The 26,162-nt window shown below is 41.5% G+C and overlaps 1 protein-coding gene across 1 annotated transcript in view; it reads left to right on the plus strand.

Annotated features, from left to right (window-relative positions):
- The first annotated feature begins 2,022 nt into the window (after window positions 1-2,022).
- Window positions 2,023-26,162, plus strand: part of LOC124619556 (putative helicase MOV-10) — a 343,693-nt gene continuing 319,553 nt past the window's right edge. The window contains exon 1 of the mRNA XM_047146034.1: window positions 2,023-2,139. The gene's annotated coding sequence lies outside the window, so the exon portion shown is untranslated. The remainder of the gene's footprint in view (window positions 2,140-26,162) is intronic.

Here is a 26,162-nt window from a genome sequence, read left to right on the forward strand (position 1 = left end):
GTGGCATACGGCACGCGCGGGTAACAAGTAACAGCGAACTGATGCATCTTCTCTTTAGCAGTGAAATGCACTAAACCAATAATTGTTGGCAGCATGCACCGCTATATCGTATTACACTTCATTCATACCATTCCAGTAACTCAAGGCAGTTGACACCATGTGACACATCTTACCATCGCAACTACTCTGTAGTACTTTGACACCATAGTTTTGCAAGTACGTTGGTTATTATTACCCAAGTTTTTCACAAAACTTTAGCTACAAGAATACAGATACCATGTGAACTGCATTACTGTCTTTGAATGAATAACGAAGCGGCTACTGCAGACGTATTTTGACAACATTATATGCAAATAAATGATAACTGTTCTATTTTTAGCTGAGACTGTTATGAGTCGTTGCAGAGTACTATAAGAATCATTCTAGCTTTTCGCAGTCAGGCGTCGGTGGGTTATCGTTTCACAGGCATTATTGTGAACACACAAACAGAGGTTGTAAATAACATCCATGCGAGGAATAAGCTCAAAAGTACCTTTACTCAGGACTTGTAACTAATAAGAGAAAAAGTCTCTGTGAGGAAGAGCTCAGAGAAGGGATGTCCAAAACTTAATTATTTTCCAATAAATAAAGACATTTGCCAAAAGGAAAGTTACTTTGAAGGAACAGACACAAATGTGATAAAAACAGATGATTTCCCGTATTATTTGCTTTTTAGCAGCAGTGCAGCGGAATTTTTTTAAAAAAAACAGGAAATCTCCTGCGAAAACAGTAGATCTGACAACACTGATCATGGTCGCTTGTAATCTTGTTTGTCCAGTGTTTACACCAGTAAATTAGAAACAGGGTTTATTAGTTCATAGATATATGGGGTGTAAGATGTAGGGGCTATATGGTGCCCACACTTCACCTGAAACAGTGTCTTGAAGACTAGTTTCTAGCGATGATAATATTACTGGTAAATAAAATACTGGTGAGTTGCCATAAAGCCCATTTGCACGAGTGACTCTCTTGTCTCAGTCGACTACTTGTGGCGAGTGAATCTACTGCTGTGCATCTACCGTTTTATTCTTGTAGGCCCTACTGAGTCTCGCCTATCACGAATTGTCTTTTTAGTTGACACGCCAGTGACACAATTCTGTGCCTTGTGAGAGATGTCTGTTCGCAGTTTGGCGAAAGTGAGTTTATGAGGGACAATCATGTATAAAAAAAAAATCGGAATATAGTAACAGCATGCAGGAACAAGCGGAAAGAAAATAAGTTTGAGTAAAATGAACGGTAACTTACGTATTTAAAAAAACGTCATTAAACATAAACGTAATACGGAAAAGGTTGAAGGAAAGTGGTATTTGCCGTGCAGAGTCAATATTATACGTCTGTCACTAGGAAGCACAGCGACATAAAGAAAAAAATTATGTTTTACGCATCTTTCAATCGCATTGCTAAGCGAAAGATCGCGAGAAGCCAATAATTTTGGATGCGATTGTCACAAATATCTCTTATCTAGTCATACAGTGGATGACTGTCCAAATCACGTGTTCAAGGTCAGTTGTTTTTTTGTAATTGTACGTTTGTTACCCAATGTTTCTGTCATTGAACGACGAGAAAGCGAGGAGCGTAGGTAATTGAGTTAATAATCAAATAAAAAGACACATTTTGTGATCCACGCGGATTACAATAGTACGGTTTTGATGTTGTGGGCTCCGAAAAATGAGTAAAAATTCTGTCTCGCAGTTTTTTGGGAGATGTCACCAATGGAATCACGGAAAATACTGCACACAGGGTAACCAACGACAGCTAGCGAAGTTTTCTATTTTCCTTCAAGTTTAAAAAATATGTTATTAAGAAGTACACCTAATACGCTAGAGAAAATTTACGAAATAGTTATTAAACACACAAGAGTATTATATATTTGACAAATCAAGCAAACTTCGCCGTCGTTTATTGAAAACGCTTATGCAGTTCTCGTTGTATAGTTGGTATCTCTGCTCACTAGTTCGAGAGTAGCGTAATATCTTTGTTATCCGCGTGAACATCAACGGAGTCAGTTGCGACGTGAGAGCAGGTGGTGTACGTTTGTGGGTGATGGCATGTGTTGACAGTGCTTTGTGCTGGATCCACATACTGAAATACAAAAGCACGGTATGTTATAACAATAACTTTCTTTGAAAAGTCCGTCTTTTTAGTACAGACTGTACGTAACGATTATGAGTAGTGAATAGAAAACATTAGTTACGTTTTGCGAATTTCAGCATTTGAATCATTTATGCGTAGTATATGGCTAAATAAGCAGGCATCCGTATAGCGTAGTTAGGTAAATCCACCCGAAAGTCAGAGTTGATAGAGTTTTATGTTATTTAAACTGTTGTCAAAACATTAAGAGTATCGTTTCCACAAAATAGTGTTGCTTAATGTGTCTGAAATGTTAAATAACACCTGCAGTTATGTGATTGAAGTTTACATTTTTTGTAAATTGAAATTTATTAGTCTCATGATGTACATAATTTGATTCACGTGCAGGAAGCACCCTAAAACTTTGTAGTGAAACTTCGCTGTAAACAGAACAACTGAGGATAATACAAACACCCAAATAACGCAGTTTAGTCATAGAGAAAAAAATCTAATGTTAAGTGTGATGACGCCCAAATTCAGTCCTGTCACTATGCGGGTCTGTTACCCGATGACCAGCGACTAATTATCTCGATTTTTATGTTTATATGCCCTTACTGCTGAAGAAAGAATTATTTCGGTGTCAGCTGTATATAAATCTAAAATTACTAAAGTTATATCTGCGCGCATTCACACTATTAAAAATATCTTAGTGCTTACGTTACTGATCTGGATTACGCATTCTACAATGTTTGTAATTTAGAAAATAAGATTTAGCTTTTTTTTTCAGAGTACACCCCGTCAATTCGGCAGGCTGGCATTTTTCCTCTCTTCACATATTTCTTGTTCGTAATTGTTTTTGAAATTTGCATATGACTCCAGGGTACATGTTTACAATAGGGAGTTACAGCAGTTTTAAGCGTAATTGTGAGCCTTTCTTTTCCTGTAAAAATGCCGGTCCGCGTTTCATTGTTTAACGAATATACCGCAAGTGCAGCATCTCACTGTGTGTAGTACAGATGAATAATAGATAATAAAGACAAGGAATGAATCAGATAATTCTCTAATTTCTCAGCAAGATTATTCTGAAATGAAGTAAGAAGCACAGACAATATCGAGCGTTAAGAATATGTGAAATATGCTTAAAAAATTGAGAAAACAACAGTTAAGCTCCTGTCAAAACTCAGATGTACATCCCGTTTACGTACTGGAAGTACGTTTGAGAAAGGCAGGAATTTTCTTTCCCTGGACGTGTGGGTTGTTTGACACGGAGCATTGGCTTTGTACAAGAGTGCAGGAGGAAACTGTCTCAGCATTCTTAAATTGTAGATAACGTGCATAAATCTGAATGGCCGGACGGGTGTTTGAATTGCGCTCCCCCCGGGCAAACTCACATATCGACTATTTTAAACAATGCCCAATCTCGCTAATTCAATTGGCCACAAATCTGCTATTTAATAGCGGGACTGGTAGACAGGAAGGCTCTGTAGCCTCATTAAAACCTCATAGGACGCACTGTATATTTGCATTTTATTTAAAAACGATAATGGAGAACAGATTATTTGGATGGAGGTGGTCGTTGGCGCAATTCCAGGTCATAGGAAGGAAGATTTTTGAAAATTACTGCTGTGGTAAAATACACCACTACGTGAAAGTCTATGGATAATGAGAAAATCTGACCAGAGATGATCTGAAATATATGGCTAATAGAAGTCAGATAGCTCTAGTTTTTCATCCAGAAAAATTTTATTCTATCATAAAAGTGCACCAGAAGGAGTAGAGAGAATATTTAATCTTTCACTATTATTTTAATGTGGTATTTCTTCGTTGCAGCTGATCTTCCGTTCACACTGTTATAAGCAAAAGAAAGGACAGTATACGATTCTTTATTTAGGTGTTCATCCATCCATCTGTTGACAAATTTGTGTGGATGTCATCATTATAATTTACATATTATACTACTCACAGCTGGAATAAAGAAGATAAGACAAGAAATTAATGATACAGTCTTAGTGTATGTACCATTTATCGCTGAACTATAAAAGAGTAAAGGAACTAAAAGAACCTGATTCACACAACAGAAACAAAACACGAGACTGCTCAGTTAATATACCTTGGTTTTACAGTACAAGGTACGATTTACAAACTAGATACGTATCATGTGGCTTAAATATACAGCATGCCGTTTGTCTACTTTCTTACTGATCAATTTGATTATTTGTAATAAGTTTTTTATTGTATGTAATCTTTGAGTAAAGACTATTTTTTTCTATTTTTTAATGTTGGTGAACGTTTTCAGACCATTTAAGTCACACATTTCCTTTGTAACTTTGATAACTTTTGGCAATTTGTTATACAGGTGACTCCTTAATGGTCTGCCTCTTACCTTTCTCCGTACCCATAAATAAGTACCAGAGACCACAATAATAGGTTTGGTGGTTAAGTTTTTTCGGGAAATGTTGCCGGTGGAATCCCAGAAAATACTACACACATGGTGACCAATTACAGCCAGTGGGGAAAAGAAGAAACAAACTACATATTGGTTTATTGAAATGCATGTAATGCTACATTTTTCCATTTTTCTGTACCTTGTGTGTGCAAAGTACATTGTTCTCAGGCATGAACTGTGACACACAGTCGTTAATACTTATATCACACAGCATGCTGTACTAATTCTCTTTCCAAATACTCAGAAACTCATCCCATGTAAATATTATGTTGTTGTATTACTCTCTTCATTTAGAGTGGAAGTTAGTACTATTAGTCTTTATATTCAGAATTACCATGTTGTTTGTTGGCCAGTTGCACACCACCAAAAGCACCCTGTCAGCTTTCCCTTCGCATTATTTCTGGTGCTCTGTCAGTGTTATTACACAGCTGTCATCAGTAAATAGCACTGCTTCATTTTGTGGTCCACAATAGGATGTCATTAATCTAAATAGGAAACAGTTTGGGGCCAAATGCCTTCCCTTGAGGGACTCCAATGTTCACATTTATTTATTTATTTGTCTTTATTCATCAAACATAATTTCACAATGGTACAGGATTTGTTAAGGTAATACAACACACAGCATACATAACATGCTTTATGAGGATAGGTTGTAGATAGTCTGTGGTGATAAGGCAGGTGGTCAGCTGTAGACTTGACAAAGGAAGCATCCCAGCATTTGCCATAGTGATCTAGGAACACCCAAATCAGGGTGAGCCTCCCGAATATGAGGCCAATGTTGTAACAGGTGCACAGCTTCATCCAGTCAGTCCATATCCTATGGTGTTCCTCGATTTACACACAATTTGTTTCAGGTAACTTCCAGTATGAAACATAGTTTCGATCTTTATTGCCGCAGATACTGAAGGCACCCACTGATGACTCCTGGACTGTTTCTGGTTACTTAGAAAGTAAAACATAATTCCAGTCTCTGCTGCTGCACAGACTAAGACACAAACTGCTGACTCTTGGACTGTGAAGGTGCTGCTGTGCACCTTGCATTGGCTCCATTCTCTCAGTGTTAAACTATGTGCTTTTGTGTACCTGAAAAACTAAGCCAACTCACATTACTATCCTGCATTCTACATCTTGAGACTTGATTTCCATATGAAAGCAGTAAACCATAATCAAATGTTGAAATGCAGAAATGTGATGTAGTTATCCCCCTTTCGCTAAGTAATTTTAGTGTGTAATGTGCATTACTTATGCTGAAGAACATTTTAGCTGCCTTTTTAAACAAATATGTTTTAATAATCTTTTTCTCTTCTTTGCCAGTTTATTATTCAATTTTATCATCTAATATAAAATAAAATGCTGTTTTGAGTTTCTTTTGTTTATCCTGGGTAAATATAACTCCAAACTGGATCTTTTTCCATTATTATGTATAAAAATATTGGTGCTGTATTTAGTAATAGTACATATTGATATTCACTTCATGCAGCAAGGATGCCCAGTATTTTAAATTGCTCTTCACAGTGAATCCAACTACTACTTCCAGTTGTTATCCTTATGGCTCTTTTCTGCAGTTTAAAAACTGTGTCCATGTTTTGTGCCTGTGATCCCCAGGAGACCCAAAGTTAGGACTTGTGTGCTTGAGGATAGTAGTACATCACAACAAGACATTAGCTGTTACAGTCTGATAACATCCTAAGAGTGTAACATTCTGATAACATTCTTTTTGCCAGTAACTAAGAACATTGTATATTTTCTCAAAAATAAAAGCTTATGTGGATTTGATGGAGTCTTCAATGGAATACTAAAGATTTGTTCCCAATTAATAAGCCCTGTGTTGTTTGAAATACATGATGCATCACCAGCTCAAGGTAATTCTCCAGAGAGCCTGAAATAAGCCATTGCCTCATGCTTGTTTAAGAAAGGTGATAGCAGAGATGCCAGTACCTTTTTCAAAATTTTTGAGAAGGTGATGCATTCAAGAGTAGCATCTCAGCTGAGCAACAGTAATGTTCACAGTAACTCAAAATTTGGATTGCCGAGAGTTGCTCCACTGAGAATGCTGTTTGCGTCTCCCTCATCAAATTTTACAAGCATTAAATAACAAAACAGTGCTGGTTGGTATTTCCCACATCTCATCTAAGGCATTTGACTGAGCGACTTATAATATTCTCATACATAAACTGATGTCTTATGGGATTGGTTGTATAACCAACCACTAGATAATGCCGTATCTGACCATAAGACTGCAGAAAGTTTTACACAGTAATTCAACCAGTATAGACTGTGGACATTATTCTCACTGGGGAGAAATTACATATGGGGTTTCCCAATGCTCGATCTTAGATCTGCTATTGTTGTTAAATATATAAATTGGTGTAGTACACACAGATGTGCCTAACTCACTATTGTTGCTATATGTATTCTAGGATCTTCAATATAATCTTCAAAAAGAACTGATGCTGCTCATTGTATCTAAAAACAAAGATGATGTGACTTACCAAACGAAAGCGCTGGCAGGTTGATAGACACACAAACATACACACAAAATTCAAGTCATCAGGAAAGAGGGGAGGAGAGGGAAAGACGAAAGGATGTGGGTTTTAAGGGAGAGGGTAAGGAGTCATTCCAATCCCGGGAGCGGAAAGACTTACCTTAGGGGGAAAAAAGGACAGGTATACACTCGCGCCGCGCCGCCCCCCCCCCCCCCCCCCACACACACACATTTTACAAATGTCTGCTTGTGTCTGTGTATGTGCGGATATATATATATATGTGGTGTGTTTGGTAAGTCACATCATCTTTGTTTTTAGATATATTTTTTCCATGTGGGATGTTTCCCTCTCTTTATGAAGATGATATTGAAGATCGAAGAATACATATAACAATAGTGAGTTACGCACATCTGTGTGTACTACACAAATTATAAGTGTAACACATAGTGAGGAAATAATAGCCTGGAAACTTTAGAATTCTTAGGTGTCCATATTGATGGGAATTTAAGCTGCAAAAAGCATATTTTGGAACTCTTAATACAGCTTAGTTGAGCCACATTTTCACATAGAATCATTTCAAACCTTGGGGAGACGCAGATCAGTAAGTTGATGTATTTTGCATATTTTCATTCAGTAATTTTATGGGGTAACTCATCTTTAAGAAAGAAAGGTCTTTGTTGCTCAAAAAATCTGGTGTAAGAATATTGTGGTGCTCACCCACGATCACTTGCAGACATCTGTTTGAGTTACACACTTTGACTGCTGCTTCACAATACATTTATTCCTTCCTGAAGTTTATTGTGAATAAACCACTGCTGTTCAAAAGAAACAATGACATACATAATTATGATATCAAAAGGGGAAAATGATGTTCATTACATCAAATTAATGTTTCTTGAATACAAAAAGTGTAAAACTGTTAAAAAGTTTCTCCTCAACAACCCCTTTGTTCTGTAGAATTAATTCTATTATTGTAATCTGTAAAAATTGGTGGCTACTCACATCAGTATGTCTTTTTTTAAAGTGACAGTGATCATCATATAAGCATATTTACAAAGTAGTTTGTGATGTGAATATAAAATTATTTATTCCACATAATTAAGATTTATCATGCAAATGGTCCATGGAACATGAAACTAACTTCAAATATTTGTTCCATGTTACCTGACAGTGTTCATCCCTAAACACTTCGTGTGTGCCACACAATCTATAGATTTATCATTAATGTGGCTGAGTTTTTTTCCCTCTCTTTATGCTGAAGTACACATGGTTTTTCTTTGTGTTTAATGTTAATTTCATACATACTGACCACATGTAAACTTCGATGAGGCTTTCATTTGCTTTCTATAATAGTACTTTTAATATTTCATCAGTGGCTATGATGATGCTGTCATCAGCAAAGGGAACTTTTCCTCCGTGTGGTATAGTATCTGGAAAGTAGTTGACATTATTAAGAATGGTATTGGACCCAACACACCACATTGAGGAACACCAATGTTTATGTGGTTCTTGAGTGACAGTTGCTCTACCAAAAATTTAGTATCAGCAGAGACGTGGATTATTCCATCTTTTATGTACTGTTTCCCACGTAAGACTGGAAGCACTCTTCCGTTATTCCTCTTGTACTTAGCACTTCCAACTTGTTCAGCAGTATTTCATGGTTAAGTGTCAAAAGCCTTAGACAATCTAAAACACTTACAACACTGCCCCCCCCCCCCCCCCCCCCCCCCCAACAAAAGCTTCAAGTACCACTTTCGTGAACTTTCCAGTGGTATACATTGTACTTCTCCCACTTTTCAACCCACAGTGCACTTCGTTAAAGAGGTTTTATGTACTCGTATAACTTAAGTCTCTGTTTCACAATTGCTTCAATTTTGAGACTGAAGACAGCAGTGATATTATCCTGCAGTTTTTGTTGCTTTCCACATTACCTCCTTTTAGTAAGGGCATCACTCATGTATGCTTTAGGTATTCTGGGAAAACACGTGAAATAAAGGACTCATTTTATTTATTAATGGGACTTTTATGCTATCTATGTATACCTTCAGAACATAGACAGGAACCTTATCCACACCACTGACTACTTACTTTTTAATTGTTATACTGTCTTCCTAAATTCAAACTGTATTGTAGGAATGATCATCATTGTGCTCACTTTGTAAGTCATTGTGGGTGCATCATATGTTGTAGGAAGATTTTTCTGCAGCTCCTCTGGAATACCAGAGAAATAGACATTTATATAATTTGCTAATTCCTGAGGACTTTCTATTATTCTATCCCTATCTTTGATTTGTATGATGCTATACTTGTCTGCCGTTCCCAGTTTTTTGTTTTATAACATCCCACATGGCTTCGTTTTTTATTTTCTGCATTATATATTAAATTGTCATTGAATGAATCTTTTTACTGCATGCAATGCCCTCGTATATTTTTTTGTACCTGTGACTACTCGTGGAACAGTGGACTACTGTTCTGCTTTTGTAAAGAACTGAGACAGTTCTCTCTGTGGCCTTTATAATACCCACAGTTAATCCATCTATTTTCCTTAGCTGCAGTAGAAATGGATTTTTGAAAATATCTCCTCAAAAATTAATTTAAACACTGTGCAGAATTTAGAGTACTTAGCATCTACACTTCTTTCCGTATGCATATCGCATGTTTGATTTGCCAATGCTCAAGAACGAGTATTTATTTTATGATCTGAGAGAGTCCTGTGATTTAACTGTTTTCACCGAACTTATCTTTAACTTTGTTTTCTAACAATATTGATCCAAAATCCTAAAATCTCTGACAAATACTTGACAGTTTTCTGTGTCAGTATCCATAAGTACATGATCTCAAAGTGAAGCTGAATTTTTGAAACCCTCGAAGAAGTGTTCACCAATTTGGCCATGCCATAAGTATTCAAAATGTTATGAAGTTGTTGCTAATGCCATCCTCAGCCTGTGTTAATGTTCATGTTTCCATTAGTTTTGGGCCCGAGACTCTTTAAAGTGCTTCAGATAATTTGTTGAAGAAAGTGTCCACATTACCAATAGGTGAGCAGTAAACATACAGATTGAATAAATTATTATAGGCCTCTAGCTTTGTTACTTAAAAGGCTGCCAATTCAAAATGTTTATCTACAATAGTTTTGGTCAGATTTTCTCTAGCTTTAAAATGTTTTCCAATGCTCTTAGGGGTACATGATCCCCCACCCTCTAAGGTAGTTCCACAGTAGCAACTTGTACATTTGTATGATTATAGCACTATATGCTGCAATTTATTTTTTATACAGCAGCATTCTGTAATCACTTTGTAATGCGTGCTACCGAGCTGCTCCAAGACAGCAATTTATGTTCAAGCTAGTGTATTTTATTTTTGATGAATTAACAGATAATTCTGGGAAATTTTCTGTGGTGCTTGTGCTCCCCATTAAGGCACATTCTACTTCCCACATACACAGTGTAAAAGTCTTTAAGGTGGTTGAGATACTTTTTAAGAGAGGGAAGCCTGTTTCAAGACCTATTTCTCCTACCCATGACAACAGGTATTTGACCATGTGTGGTCCCACACCCACCCACTATATTCTCACTAATAAACTCCACTAATCTCCCTTTCCAAAACCTGTTGAGGTGCACACCATGCCAGGGAAGGCCCATTTGCCGATACTCCTCACCAACACCAGCTCGTTGTGCGCCCAGCCAGCAGTCGTTGGCGCAATCTCCAGCATTGCATTGACAAGCGTAACAGCACTGCCAAGATGAGGCTAGTCGTGTTGTCAGAACAGCTGTACCTTGCTTACATTGATGCCACCACTTAAAGCCAGTTTCTCTGGTCACCACTTGTTGTATGCCTTGTCCCTGTCTGTTCTTACACAAAGGCCCTAAGCCCCAATCACTTGATCTAGACCAGCACCTGGCTTAAAAATGAAAATGCTGGTGATCTGATACTCCTCCCCTAACTCCTCCAGTACCTTAGGTCCTCCATCTCCACCATGATTTCTACCTATCAGTAGTACTCTCTTCATCTTAACATTAGTATTATTCCTAATCACAGTCAGTCTGCCACACACATTGTATTCCTGCAGCATCTTGAGGCTCCTTTCCCCACAACCCTGTTGCTGGTAGACACAACAAAACTGAAAGACCATTTCCTCACCCTGCTGTCTCTATCAACTGCCATTTCCCAACAACCCCCATTGCCCTTTCCTCATTCTTAGCAACTCCCTCCTAGCTTGACTCAACTGTGCCCAAAGGGCATAAATCTTCCTTTCCTGCTCCTTTATTAACCTACTGCTGCTACATATTTTGCAGTTCAGGCAGAGGGCCTCAGTGATCTCCTCAGACCTCCCCCACCCCTATGAGACTATTTACTGCAGCTACCACAATGCATCCCACTACTCCCTTTCCCAAGACAGCTCCTACACTTTCCACTATCTATAGGAAAGAAAAAAGGCTGAAATACGAAACAGTGAAGGAATATTATGAAATTTATTACATTTATTTCGCTGTAAACATAATGTAGTCTCTGCAAATGTGTTAAGTTTGCTATTACCACAAGTTCAGTAACATCAGATGTAAGGTTCTGAAAGGTCAGACAAATGTAAACAACTGTTTGTAGCTGTCACACCTTATAGCAATTTAAAACAATTCACAATATTTCAGAGATGTAGTACAGATAGTTCGAATCTTCCCTTCTGTGATAGGAATACCTACACTTGTGTGCTCACAGCAAAATAAAAAAATGGAAAGTCCAAGTTGGGATCTCAGCAATATTGTGAAACAGGTAGATTACGTCACACTGTGAAGATGATTCATTGAGCTGCAGATAGTTGCAACTCAGCATGTCATCTTTACTGTAAGTAGCAATGTTCTTTCCACAATATTGTTAATACTAGTAGTATAAGGTGTTTATTAAAAATATGTGTAAAGGTACACAATTCATTACAAGTTAGAGCTTAGTACGTAAACAAGTCAGTCAGATGTGTAAAACAGCTATTGGCAATTCATTGTACAGGCAAACACATAATCATACAAAATATACTGCAAAGGTAATCAAAATGTGGAAACAGACACAAAAAGACTAAAAATATAATCAAAATTTGTTTTGATGAGCACAATAGCCTCACTTGCAACTTGGCCGCCATCTTGCCATATTCTGGATCTGAAAGATGTTTCACTATATGTTTAGAACATACTGAAATTTGGGAAGTATGTATTCATTGCACTCTGTTGTGTATGATCCAAACTATTTGTTTACAACCCCCACTCGTCCCTAATTTTCAGTGCCTTACTCTCAATCATTTTGCGATCAGCTGTGTCGGGTGCTTCACTGAGGTTTAGGAAATAGCTGTTAAATTTCTCCTTTACCCAGAGCTTCTAAACTACATTTTTAAAATTGGCCCTAGCAGCTTTCGTTCCTTTTTCCATATTTGAAACCTCCCTCCCGCCCAGAGGGCTCGCCGCTCTTTGGTTTATGCTTGGCAACCACGGGGTCCCAGTCTATACAGCATCTTTTCCGTTCCATGCTGCACATCCGTCCTCTTGCTGTTCTTTTTCCCTTCAATTGGGAAACATCTTTGGGATGCATTTGGGAATGTGTTCTGCATTTTCAATAGTCATCAGAACAGTCTCTCCAGTGCTTTTCATTCCTTTTTCCTTTCTTCGTTCCCCTTCTCCTACCCTCCCTCGTCTTCAGCGATTGAGGTTCCTATTTCTTCTTCCTTCCTGTGTGCTCCTTAAGGCCGGCCTATGCAACTGACGTGTAACAGGTTGGTAACACATAACTCCCAGCCCCAGGTCGACAGGTAGGGTTCGCACAGGCCAGGCCCAGGGAGGGATGATTGCCTGAGCTGCTACCTTCCCAAATTGCCAATTGGTCCCTCTGTCAGGTGTTCGGGGAGTGTGACCTAAGGTGGGTGCTTCCCCCTCTGAGGAGGGCCGCCAGTTGGGAGGAGTGCGCCATCAGAGACGATGGCAATCGTGGGGGATTTTCCTGCAATGAGCCAATCATCATCTTCACAATTAATGCCTACTACACGCAAGTGGAATGAAGCTCATGTTTCAAAGATCCTCCCAGCTGCACCACAGTTCCTCGTGGTTTGCTGTACTAAAGACAGTCAGTGCTTCACTATGGTAAATCTGTTTATTATTCAGAAAGGTGTTGATGAAATTGCCAGCTCTGTGAAATCCTGCTCTTGTTTACACAATGGCACTTTACTTTTGGAAATTACTACTGATTCTCAAGCACAGCAACTGCTAGCAGCTTCGCTCCTCTGTGGCTATCCTGTTCGTGTTGAGGCCCATTGAATGCTGAATTTTTCCCGTGGTGTTATTTACACTAGGCTGCTTGATGGTCTGACTGAGGCAGAAATCCAAATGTACCTCTCTGTTCAGGACGTCACTGCAGTCCATCTGGTGGTGATAAAGGTAGAAGCGTCCTGAATGCCCTCAGGCACTATTTTTTTCACTTTTGATAGAGTGGTTCTTCCATCAGAGATCAAAGCAGGCTCTGAAGTTATCACAGTTTGTCCATACTTTCCAAACTCGATGCGCTGCTACCAGTGTCGTCATTACAACCACACTGGAATGTCCTATTGCCACCTGGCCAAATGTGTAACCTGTGGTAGGGATGCTCACAAGGGCGATTGTTCACCTGCTTCTTACCGCTGCATCAATTGCAGTGGTGACCATGAAGCCTCCTTCCGACATTGTCCCACATATCTCAATGAGTGGGCCGTCCAGGAGATCTGGGTGAAGGAAAAAGTGCTTTACCCGGTCACCTGCAAGTTGTTGGCTAGTTAGATACCCTCTGTTTTACCATATGGCACTTACAGTAGCATTCTTGCTACATCTCACTCCACAAAGGACATGACGATGCAGACAAGTGACCTCAAGTTCACCACCATGGTTGTAAAATCACCCAGTGTCATGGTAGCATCCCCATCCCCTCCACCAGGTGTGCAACAAACCGCCAAACTTTCGCCTCACAGGGCGAAGTCATCTGCTACACAACCCACCGGCCGAAAAGGACAGAAAGAATATTTCTGTAAAGACATTTCAGCTAACAAATATTTGAGTCTTTCTCTGCCAACCGGAAAGTCTCCAAGAACTCAAACAAAGGTAAATGGCCTCCTCTTTCGCCGACTCAGAGATCTTCAGTGGTGTCGCCACGTGATACCCTCACCCGATCGACCTCCTTGTCGCTGGTGCACATCGCCAATCGTTTTCCTGCCCTGGGCTGCATGGACAGACAGAGGGAGAAAGCTGACGCCTGTGTAGATCTCATGGAGCAGGATCCTCCAGCCTCTGCACCCTGTAGCACTGAGTCTTCGAAGGCTGGCGCTTGGCAGCCTCCGAAGTGACACCCCTTCATTTTTTCCTCCCTCCCTTTTCCTCATCATGACTACTCCAATGGAACGTTTGTGGCCTTAGATCCAACAAAGAGGACTTAAAGCTTTTCTTGGAATTGCTGCATCCAGTTGTTCTCTGCCTCCAGGAAACAAAATTGCATCCTCATGATCACTTTGACTGCTCACATTGCTTTTCTTAACACTTTGGCCTTCCCTGCTCCCGAGGCCGGCACTCCATCTCGTGGGGGAGTTATGTTGCTCATCCGGGATGATGTTTGTAGTCAAACCACCCTTCTGACTACCCGTCTTAAAAGCTGTTGCAGTCCACATTTTCCTTCCTCACTTCACCTTTCCTTTTGTATCGTTTACATCCTTCTGTCATTCAATGTCACCAGGGCGGTCTTCTCCAGCTTATTGGTCTACTTCCTTACCCCTTTTTGCTGCCCAGTGACTTTAATGCACACCATCCCCTTTGGGGCTCTCCCAGATCCTGTCAGAGGTGCCCTCTTGGCTGCCTTAACACTGAAGCACCCACATTCCTGTCAGAATCCACGCACACCTATTCCCATTTGGACCTCTCCTTCTGCACTGTCCAGCTTGCCCGTTGTCTCGAATGGTCCATTCTCTCTGACATGTACTCGAGCGACCATTTCTTGTGTGCTCTCCATATGCGGACTCCTACCGCACCTATATGCACACCCAAATGGTAGCTTTCTAAAGCCAACTGGAGGCTTTACTCCTCCCTGGAATTTCCCCATTTGTGATGACCAGGTAGAATATCTTAACAAACAGTATCCTTACCTCCGCAGAATGCTCAATTCCTTGCATTTCCTCGTTACTGTGCCATATCCTGGTCCCTTGGTGGACTGAGGTGTGTGGCAACACAATTCGCATACAGAGGCATGCTCTCTGCATTTTTCACCATCATCCTATGATCCCAGCTGTATTTGGTATAAACACTTACATGCACAGTGTTGTCGTGTTCTTAGAGATAGCAAAAAAGTTAGCTGGATTTCATTTACAGCTTCTTTTAACAGTTCCTCTACCTACTGCGTTGTATGTCTCAAACTCAGACGGCTCTCTGGGACCTAAGTCCGTTCCCCAATTTCCAGCCGCACTAGCAGATGGCGCCATAGTGGACCCTATTGCTATCTCCAACACCTTGGACTGGAATCAGATTTATCTGCAGCCAGAGACACTGCTCCAGGACCTGATGAGATCCATTATACCATGTTTCATCATCTGTGTCCTGAAGCGAAAGGTCAGCACCTCTCTTGTTTGTCAGATTTGGTTTGATGGACAGAACCCCATGACTTGGAAGGAGGCAATCTTAATTCCATTCTGGAAACCAGGTAAGGACCATAGCACCCCTAACAGTTATCGGAGTGTCACCCTCACTAGTTGTATGGGTAGGACTCGTGAATGCATGGTCAACCGCTGCCTCATCTCACTGCTAGAGTCCCGAGGTTACCTGAGTCGCTCCCACTGGTTTCAGGCGCTACCATTCCACTCTTAATCTAGTACCTCACGCCGCGGAAGTCGAACACACGCCAGAACAAATGGACGTGGTCAGCTCATAGAGGGCTCCGCGTCCGTGGCGGCTATTCCGCGCAGCGAGGGTGCCACCGCTACGCCACGTGCAGACAGCGGCCAATAGCTGCTCCCTCCAGTTTCATATATAGGGACTCGCTCTGCCCTAGTCCAGTCAGTCTGGTACTCGCTCTGGATTTCGTTTCTATCTCGGCGGTACTGCGTTCTGGTCGTTGCTCGTTGTTGACATTTGCCTGGCTCTGGTTCTGAGTGGATTTACTGTTGGTGTTTGGTGTTGTGGTTTCCACAAGCCTCCGTTGTTTATCTCTTCCTTGTTGTGTCGGTCATAGTTGGTCGTGGTCGGTTGTTGTCAGTTGTCGTTGGTTTGTTGTCAGACTCGTCCTATGTTTAACCGGTGGTGCATGCTCCACCGCCGGCGGCTTCCCCGCCTGGCGGCTCCGATCCGCAGCCGAAGGCATTCCCGCAGTTGGTTTTGGCTACTACACTTAACAACTTAATTCTACTGGAGACGGCGATACTGGAGTCCTCCTTATGCCGAAACCATTTAGTTTGTGTGTTTTTTGATCTTGAGGCAGTTACAACTGACCATTAGTAGGCTGGAAACCTGGCCCCAGACAACTGGTTTTCGTTTCTTACCTGAGAAGACTGTGTGTGTGTCAATTTTAATAGTGCTCGACGGAGTTTTAATCAACCAGAGCTTACAATGGGGGACCAATCTGTCTTTTTCAAGACACAGTGTGCTTTTTGGGTTTATTATTTGACCCGAAACATGGCTCCCACACCTGAAAGACCGACGAGCAGAGGGCTTCCTATTGTTGAACATTTTTAAATGCTTTGGCAGAAAAACATAGGGAGCTGACAGGTCCTGCCTCCTACAGTTTTATAGGGCATTTGTTCAATCACGCTTGGACTATGGCAGCGTGATCTGTGGATCGGCCCGTCCTTCCTACCTCTGGATGTTAGATGCTGTCCACCATATGGGCATTCGGATATTGACTGGAGCCTTTCAGACCAGCCCAATTCAGAATCTGTGTGCAGAGGCTGGTGAACCACCTCTCTGGATTCGGCGACGTATCCTTTTGGCTCCACAGGTGCTGAAAATATGTGTCACCCCAGTCATTGGCATTTAGTTCAGCGATCCAGCCAACCTTCGAATGACTGTTCAGGATTCGGCCTCAAGCGACCCAGCCATTTGGTATATGTGCTATGGACTGCCTCAAGGATTTGGATGTCTCGGACATGAAAATACACACCCAGGGATGGAACGCACTGCCGCCTCAAGGATTTGGATCTCTTGGGCATGAAAATACACACCCAGGGATGAAACGCACTGCTGCCTTGGTGTCTTCAGAGACCCAAAGTGATTTTAAGCTTGACGCAGTACCCGAAAAATTGTACTCCGGATATGGTTTTTGGAACTTTGTTTTAATCTATTTTAATTATGTACCATAGTTTTATCATTATTTATACAGATTGATCCCAGCAGGGGAATGTTCTCGGTTGTTCTGTGGTTTTTTCTGATAGGAATTTTAAAGTGCGTCTTCCAGAACAATTTACAAATTGTGATGCGGAGTTATATGGCATTCTAATGGCACTGGAGAGGGTTCACAGACATCACCGTATGAGTTTTCTTGTCTGTTCCAACTCTATTAGTGCACTGCAAGCGCTTCACCAAATGTATCCGGCAGACCCACTGATTCAGCTCATCCATGAGTGCTTACAGTGGCTCCAACGCCGTGGCAAGGTGGTGATCTTTTGCTGGGTACCTGGCCACATTGTTTACAGGGTAACAACATGGCTGATAAAGCTGCCAAGGAAGCATGTCGGGATGGCGCTGTCCATCAATGTTCCATCCCGTTGCATGCCATTACCTCATTTTCTGACAGATGCATCATGCATCATGCGTCAGTGGGAGACTGAATGGTTGCAGGTGTTGGACAACAAACTGCGGTCGCTGAAACCAACCACGAAAGCTTGGTGGACTTCGTGTCAGCCTCGCCACTGGAAGGAGGTTTTGCTTACCAGACTGCGCATCAAGCATAGCCCTTTCACACATTGCTTCCTCCTCCGGGGGAGGATCCACCTTTCTGTGAAGTTTGTGGTGTGCCGCTTTCAGTTCAGCAAGTTGTGGCTACGCGTGTCCTGTATACTGATATTAGGCCAGCCCTTGGTCTCGCGGGAAATCTGCCCACCGTCCTCGCAGATACCGATACCAGTGTTAACAGATTGGTGAAATTTTGTGAACTATCAGGCCTCATCCCTAAACTGGTGGGGAAGGGCGGTGGACTTTAGTGTGTTATAAACTGCTCTGCTTGTGGGGACAGCCTTCGTACCCACCCATGAGATTTCATGTTGACTTTCCATCAGGGCGCTGATGACTGTGATGTCGAGCGCCCCCTCAACCCAACTCATCACCATCATCATCCAACACTTTGGGCCACTATTTTGTGGAGATTTCGAGCTCCACCAACTATCACCCTGCCTTCCTCCATCGGAAACAAGTGGAGGCAGCTCAGACGATACACATCTCTTCTCAGAATCGTGGGTGATATGTTCACATTCAGATGTTGCAGAACCTTTCTCTTGTGGGAGAGCACTTTCTCCTTCATACGTAGAGTCGCATCTGGGCAGAGGGCACTTTTCCCAGATGCTGGCATGAAGCCACTGTCATACTCATACCCCATTTCTCTCACCAGCTGTGTTTGCAACGTGATGGAATGTGTCCTTGGAGACTTTCGCGACGGTGTACATGAATGAAACATTCTCTAGGATTTTATTCGAATTGACGCGGCTTGAAAACCGAGAATGTTTTATTCAAGGTGATGGAACATTTAATTTATGTCTGCCTGGTATGGTGTCTCGAGTCGTGCAATTTACTAACCACTGCACGGTGTGGATTTAGAGTGCGCCGTTCTGCAGTTGACCATCTCATCACTTTGTCCACCCAAGTTCATGTTCATGGATGATTTTCTGCAGAAATCCCAAACTGTGGCCATGTTTTTCAGTTTGGAGAAAGCCTGCAATGCCTGCTGGTGGATAGGTATCCTCAGTATTCCCTACATGTGGGGCTTCCAAGGCTGCATTGTCAGTTTCCTTCAGGAATTTTTAAAAGACTGAATTTTCAAAGTACATGTGGGTTCTGCCTTGTTGGACGCCTTTATCCAGGAAAACGGTGTGCCTCAGGTTCCATTGTGAGCGCCGTCCTCTTTGCTATTGCCACTAATCCTATTATGGCCTGTCTCTTGTCAGGCATCTCCGGTTCCCTTTTCGTTGATGATTTTGCCATCTATTGCACCTCTCCACAGACCTGTTTCCTTGACTGGAACCTTCAACATTGTCTGCATTGTCTTTACTCGTGGAGCATTGTCAATGGCTTTCACTTTTCCACTGACAAAACGATTCATTCGAATTTCTGATGGTGCAATTGGTTTCCTCCACTGTCCTTGCATTGTAGGCCTGTTACCCTTCCGTTCATTGAAACTATGAAATTGCTGGGGCTCATGCTCGATCGGAAACTTGGCCGCTTGCTGTACGCAGTCTGACAATGTCCTACGTATCCTCAGCAGTACGTCCTGGGGGGTGGATTGGACCACCGACCTCCATTTCTACTGCTCCCTTGTCCGTTTGAAACTAGACTATAGGTGTTTCGTTCATGCACCTGCATGTCTGTCCGTCTTAACACCATTTCAATACAGTCTGCCATCATGCATTCGTTTGGCCACTGGCACCTTTTATACTTGCCTGGTTGAGATTCTCTACGCAGGAACTGCTGAACTACTGCTGTCATACTGCCGTAATTTTCTTCTTAACAGATATGCATGTCATTTGTCTGCCATGCGTGGCCACCCATCATATGCTACCTCCTTCGATGACTCCTGTGATCACCAGTATTGGTCACATACCTCTTCTGTTACCTGCTGGAGTTCACTTTCTGCTATTGCTCCAGCAGCTTAACTTCACGTTACCTGCCACTTCCCAAATGGTTGTGAAGCCATCACCACCTTGGCTTCATGCGGCAGCCCATCTTCACCTTGGATTTTATTCACTTCCTAATGATACCACTCCAGCCTTTCTCTATTGCTGTTAAGATTCTCGACCTTCGCATGGAACTTGGCTATAGTACCTTTGTGTACTCTGATGACTCTCCGACTGACCGTGGTGTCAGGTGTGCCTTCATCATTGCCACTGACCATTTTCGGTATTAGCTTCCAGAACACTGCTCAGTATTTACAGTGGAGTTGTAGCCACACAGTACATTTGGCGACACTGGAGCCACTGTGATGTTTACGTGGGTTCCGGTCACATTGGTCTGTTGGGAAATGAGACCACTGACACTGCTGCTAAGGCTGCAATCCTCGTACCTCAGCCTAACTAGTTCTTCCATTGCATCTGATGATATTTTCGTTGCTGTCTGTCAGCAGGTGGCATCACTTTGGCACCACTGATCCTCCCTTCATGAAAACAAGCTCTGAGTAAATAAACCTCTCTGTTGCTTGGACGGCCTCCTCTCGGCGCTCTTGCCGTGAGACTATAATTTTAGCTAGTTTGCGTATTAGCGATTTTCCTTTTAGCCTTGGACATATGTTGTGTTAAGTGATGATCCCCCACCACTTTGTGCTCATAGCCCTCAACCGTTGACAGTTCACCATTTCGTGACAGAATGCCCTTTTTTAACCACTGACATTCTCATTTGTGTTTGACTTCTGAGTTATCGGCTGTTTTAGCGAACGAGTGGGTTGGCGACAACGTTTTACTTTTTATCTATTGTAGTAATAAGGCGAAGGACATTTAATCTTTAGTTCAGGACCTTCATTGGATCTATGGCGTATTTTATGGCCATTTCTCAAAGAGAAAGTCCGTGTTTCTAGGTGTCTATCCTTCCATTGATTGGGTTTAAAGTGAAGTTGCTTTTAATTCGTTTTTTTGTCTTCGTGTTCTAAGGTTCTGAGATGGGCATGTATGATTCTAGTTGTTTTTGCATCCCGAAACCAAACAAAACAAAACTGATTTGAAAAACCAAACTTTTTTTTTTTCCACAAAAGTCGGCATTTATTTAAATAATCCATATCTGGTTTTCGTAAGTCACAATTATTTTTTAAAGAGAAGACAGTAGTGAATCTGGTCTGAAACTCTCTACAATTTTTGTATTACTTTTTTGTGTGTGGGAGGAACATGGAAAGCAGCTGGATATAATTCCCATTTGTAATGTCTGTAAGGAGTGTTTTTATGCTGCTAATCCAGTTTTCTGGCAGACACATTGGAATCTCATCTTGACTCATTTATTCATTCATTCATCCATTCATCCATGGATACTGGTCACACACACACATACAGCTGCATTTCAGGAGGCGGCCTTCTGGTCAAAAGCTTGTGTGTTTAATAGACTTCGTTGTGCCCATCTGCGACTCAACATTTCTGCTATTTGGTGAGTAGCAAACATCCTTTTCATAATTTTGTCATTATTCCAGCCCAAGTTTTCCACTTTTTGAGTAGGCCTATATAAGTATGCTTTATCTGGATAGAACACGGGGCCAACCATGACTTTCATGAAGGAATTACCCCAGTGTTTGCTTGAAATAAAATAGGAAAAACTACTGTAAACCTGAATCAGGATGGTTGTACATAGTAAACTCTGTCCTCGAGAGTATGAGGTCAGTATCTTAATGACTGCACTGCCTCCTTTACTTGGTTTGTGTTATACAGTGTTGTTTAGTATGAACACAGGTTTGCTCTTCATTGCTGGAAACATCATGGATACCCAGTGGTGACTGTGAAACCACAAACTTGTTGCTGTGCTCATTCCACTCCAGCCCATTCAGAAAACTGACTCCTTCAGCATGCCACTACTCCCCATGAATGCCTTCACGTCCCGTCCTCAGTCCACGAGAAAAAGTCAGTGTCTGCCCATAATGAATGGGATGTTGAACTCAGGAGAATGAAAAGTCATTACCATCATGCACTCTGCATCTTGGCGCATGATTTTCTTGCAGAAGCAGTACAGTATTGTAATGTGACAAGGTGCTGTAACTATTCTCTTTTATTAACAACTCCTACTGAGAGTCCTCTAAGTAATCTGTTATTGTATAGTAATCCTTTTTTATCTACTTGGGAAATTTTACAATTTTATTCCCTGATAGAAAATGCTGTTTGGAATTTTTTGTTTATTATTCCTAGGCAGTTGCAAGTCCAGACTCACTGTTGATCCATCATTATGTACAGAACTATTAGCGACGAACTTAGTAATGCACAAGAGATTGGTAGAGGTACTTGTTGAGGTAAGGATATCCAGTTTTGTAAACAGTGTTCTTTGCAATGAGCCTGAGTACTATGTCTAGTTATTATTCTTATGGCTCTGTTTCATAATTAACAGCAGACATTCGCCGTTACAATCTAATGACACAATCCAAAGAGAAAACGTGGTGATGACGTTCTTTTTACCAACATTTTTGTGTGTTCATTCCATGTTGCTTCACAGTCAATATTCCAAAGATGGCTGGTCATCATTTGCTAATGCTCTACAGCACTCTGTAAATATCACACTACAATTAAGCCAATTCACTTTGAATATGAGTCAAAGTTGCACTAAAATTATGACATTTCTCTTTGAAGGCGTGCTAGTATGCAAATAAAACAGATGAAAATGTGTGTCATTGATAACTAGAAACTAGTGTCGAATGCTGAAATGAAGGTCAGCTGCACCACAATCAACTCAGAGAAGGGATGGAGCTGTTTTCCTATTGTGCATCCGCAGATGTGATGTCATCCCTACCGGCACTAAGAATTCTATGTTGCTTACAGCGCCAGGTCACTATTTTTGTTTGAAACTGAATGTAGTTTGTTGTGTAACCATAGCATATAAAGGGTTTGTGGAGTGGTTGAAGCAGTGGTGTTGTGGGTGAGTGGTTAAAATTGCCTGGTTTCGACACCTGCTGCTGCCACCAATACTTTTTTCTCTTTTCCATTTTATTTTATTCCTTGCAGTGTTAAACAATTAATTACAAAATTTAAATACATTTAAACAGTTTTGCTTGTTTATGCAACATTTATATGTTCAATTTAGTTAAATTTACTACCATTGTAAGTCAAAAAGCTATAGATGGTGGTAAAAAAAATAGTATACGAGCAAATTTAGTATGAAAGTTTTTTTTTCATAGTGACTACCACTGAACTGAGTTTATTAAAAGAAGTTGATATTTTCCACTTTTGCTATATTAATTTTATTTGTTCGTGACTAGTTACAACCTTCCAGGCCATTCTCAAAAGATTTTGTGGTTCTGCAGTAGAATATTACACCTTCGGCATTGAAATTTCAATGTCTTTAAATTTGTGTTTTCTATTTGTTTTGGTTCACAAATCCTGTCAAACCAACAAGACAGCATTTGTGAACCAAAACAAACAGAAAACACAGATTTAAAGATGCTGACATTTCAATAAGTAAGGAGTAGTTTTCTCTGCAGAACCACAAAATCATGAGTAATGAATTACACAATTGACATTTTTGACAGTTCTCTTCTCTTCTTCTGTCCCATCATGAAAGTCATACTGCATTGTCAAGGCACACTGCATACTCAGTAATGCACCACAAGGAACATCGATTTAAAGATTTTACACGGGTACCGCAACACATGGAGGAACTGCGATTGCTCTCCCACCTTGAAGAAATGCTGTTCCATCTGTATGAGCATTACACACTATACAGATGACAAAAACCCACAGACAGCTTTCTATTATTAACTACTAAACTATGGTACATTTTTAACTGTCACAATCATAATTCATTTGCTAGGTAGATGTACAGCTGCAGATCACGCTGCTGGAGAGGAGTAAGAAGCTTGCTAGTAGAAAGTTCTTTAATTCATTCTGAACTCCCCTAGATTATCTACGTGATTATATATGTACCCTTGTATCGGAATCCTTTCTTTACTAAGAATTACCTGTTGAGGTCTTTGTAGAGGCTGTTTTTTTGTCCTGGTGTCATACAGATGCTTTTTAGTGGTTTTTTGAAATTAGAAATATTGGTAATGACAAAGCACATTGAATCTGTGTATTGTGAAGTAGTTGTCACAGTAGTCAGTTTTCTGAAGAGGTCCCTGCAGAATGTTCTTGAAGCAACACCGGATATAATTCTTAAAACAGGTACAAAATTGTGAAGACTTTCATGGCCATTTGTTGTATTACCTGTTGGCTTTTGTCTATTGTAACCTGCTTCTGTACTCTGAAAATGCTATTCTTGTAATTTGAATGTCCCCAGAAAATTATTCCATGACTGATTAGTGAATGGAATTCTTCAGAATAAACTAGTTTCTTCTTTTTGAATCATGCTAATTGGAACACACAGCTGAGCCAAGGTGCTTCATAAATTCTAGGCAGTTGAATTTCCAATTGAGGCGGTGATGTATCTCTAGCCCTAAAAACACTTTCTACTTATTTTGTTTCATTGTTTGAGAAACCTATTTTTATAGCTTGTGAAATCTGTGAGAAGACTAAATGCATGTGCTGAGTCCTGTCAAAATTCCTTTTGCCTTGAACTATCTTTTGATGTTCCAAATATTTCATTGGCTGCCTTTTCAATAAGGGACTGGTGCTATTTAAAATCCTATATACCCCTGCACTGGGGATAACAATAGGCCTGAGGTATTCATGCCTTTCGTAAGAGGCGACTAAAAGGAGTTTCACACATTTTGGCCTTTATGTGATGGTTCACTGTAGGGTTCGACCTCCATTCTTCAAAATTTTCCCGAAGAGCGAGCCAGTTGGCAAGGGTGTATTTCATGGTGCATCATGTCCGTCGTGCATTGAGATCATTAGCCCACTTTCTCATTGTCGCATTTGAGTCCTGCTCATTCTACATCTCTTGGGTGAGGACACCTTCCTGGGTGCATTTTCCACCCCGCACTATACAGTGTCGCTTTCTGTGTCGATGATGACTGTGGACTTCTTTGCACCTGATATCCAGCACGTTAGCCAGTCTTTTGTGGTGGGACCGCCATGTACCCTGTTGGCTGTAGTCCCATGACCATACAGGAATTGGTCTGCTGATGCCTGCACCGTTAACCCCCCATCTATGCCAAGGTGTAGATGCCCATCCTGCTGGGGCATCAGGATTCCCGGCAATGGCCATCCTGCCAGGCGGCCTTTGCTATGGCTGGGTGGCACCCTAGGGGAGGGCCCCTGGTCGGAATGGGTGGCATCAGGGCAAATGACATGCGATGAAGCGTAGTCCATCATCTCTTGCTGGTGGTGAAACACCAGCAGTCTGAGCGTTCACGAGCTCAATTCAATGCACAGAAGAACGACCCCAAATCATTCCCCTCCCTGGCCACACCATGGGAGGAGCGTCAGGCTAAGGATGGCAGCGGATTGTATTTGCCCCGGTACGTTGTATGTTCGAGAGCTTATGGTGAATCTTTCATGACAATCAAGCCTCTGTTTTTTGTTGAGCATTTAGAGGACAAGTTTGGGGAGGTGGAAGGATTGTCCAAAATGAGATCTGGGTCAGTCTTGATCAAAACAGCATCCTCTGCTCAGTCACGGACGTTATTCGCTTGTGACAAGCTGGGGGACGTTTCTGTAACCATCATGCCCCATAAGACCTTAAATATGGTCCAGGGTATCATATTTCACAGGGACCTTCTTATGCAGTCTGATGAGCTGCACACCAATTTAGAGCAGCGTTGTGTACATTTTGTCCCGCATGTCCACTGGGGTCTTGAGGGGTAATCAGGTTGCCACCAGTGCCTTCATCTTGGCCTTTGAGGGTGGAACATTACCTGAGAAGGTCAAGGTGATGGTCTACTGCTGTGATGTAAAGCCCTATATTTCTCCCCCGATACAGCGCTTCAAGTGCTGGAAGTTCGGCCATATGTCTTTTTGCTGTACTTCCAGCATCACATGTCTAGATTGCAGATGCCCATCGCATCCCAATACTCCATGTGCCCCGCCTCCTATTTGTGTCAACTGCAGGGAGCATCATTCGCCTTGCTTGCCAGACTGCAAGGTTCTCCAGAAAGAAAGGAAAATCATGGAGTACAAGACCCTGGACGGACTGACCTACACTGAGGCTAAAGAAAATTTGAACGCCTGCACCCTGTACGTATGACATTGTCTTATGCCGCCGCATCGGGGGCATCCGTCCCCTCTCCTAAGCCGGAGAAGCATAAGTCTTCTTCGGCTTTTCTTGCTAGGAAGGGATCCCTTGGGTCACTTCCTTCCCAGGTTTCTGGTAGTGAGCAAGATG

Source organism: Schistocerca americana, chromosome 6, assembly GCF_021461395.2.
Source record: "Schistocerca americana isolate TAMUIC-IGC-003095 chromosome 6, iqSchAmer2.1, whole genome shotgun sequence".
NCBI lineage: Eukaryota > Metazoa > Arthropoda > Insecta > Orthoptera > Acrididae > Schistocerca > Schistocerca americana.